Here is a 1,030-nt window from a genome sequence, read left to right on the forward strand (position 1 = left end):
TGCAATATTCTGAAATCCAATGGAAAAATACCATTAGCTTTATGCTAAATTCTGGGTGCACGTCTTTATAGAAACCCTGTAACCACAATTGACCTCAACATGCATGAAAGATTTGACTTTGCATAACACTTCACACTCTAAAACCACAACTATTATACATCCATTAGATTATAAATAGGGTGTATGTGAGTAAATGGAAAAAGGAAGAGGATACAGGCTTGTGTGCAGTGATGCTTCTGCACAGCATGAGCCGCGTTCACACCGGAGTACTTTTCCCACTTTAGTTCCGATATAGTTCCGAAATGTCGCGTTCACACCAAAAAGAGCCGGAACTAAAATTAGTTCATGAGAACCTTTTTACCCCCTTTTCCGTCCCTGCTTGAGAGCAGGGACTCTCATGCGGCTCTCTTGTGAGAAAAGAGCTATATTTCTGATTTGCTGGGCGGATTGCAAACCACGCCCCGTAAAACTCAAAAAAAGTGTTGTGAAGCCACCATTCTTATTAGCATTAGCATTAGCCCAGCGCAGAAACGCAGAGAGACTAACTTATGGCAACACAACATAAAACATGGGAGCGGTGGAGATGAGGAGATGTCGGCGTTCTGGCGATTTACTCGGAAGGCTTCAGGAGAAGCTGCTGGGAGTCCCAGCATCCGTCTAGTGCAGTGGTCACCAACCTTTTTAAGCCCAAGATCACCGACCTCGGCCTAGGTGAAAGGCGAGATCTACTTATTGCAGAATTGAGTGAAAAAGACGGCCCAGACAATGCTTCCAATTTGAGGCCTTTTATTTAGGCTAATTGAATCTGAATTACTGTTACAATGAAGGCTCCATAATCAGCTCACGGCATATAGGCAGGGGTAAAGTGCTATTGGGGGGCGGACTTCACCTCCTCTAGGGGGGTCCTCACCTCCTCTAGGGGGGTCCGGGGGGATGCTCCCCCGAGGAAGATTTTTTTTTAAATATTGAAGTTGAAAGCATCAATCTGGTGCACTTTGAGAGCAACATGAAGAGATCTATGGATTCATCT

The sequence above is a fragment of the Notothenia coriiceps genome, unplaced genomic scaffold, assembly GCF_000735185.1.
Source record: "Notothenia coriiceps isolate Sejong01 unplaced genomic scaffold, NC01 NC01_scaffold00033838, whole genome shotgun sequence".
In the NCBI taxonomy this organism is placed as follows: Eukaryota; Metazoa; Chordata; class Actinopteri; order Perciformes; family Nototheniidae; genus Notothenia; species Notothenia coriiceps.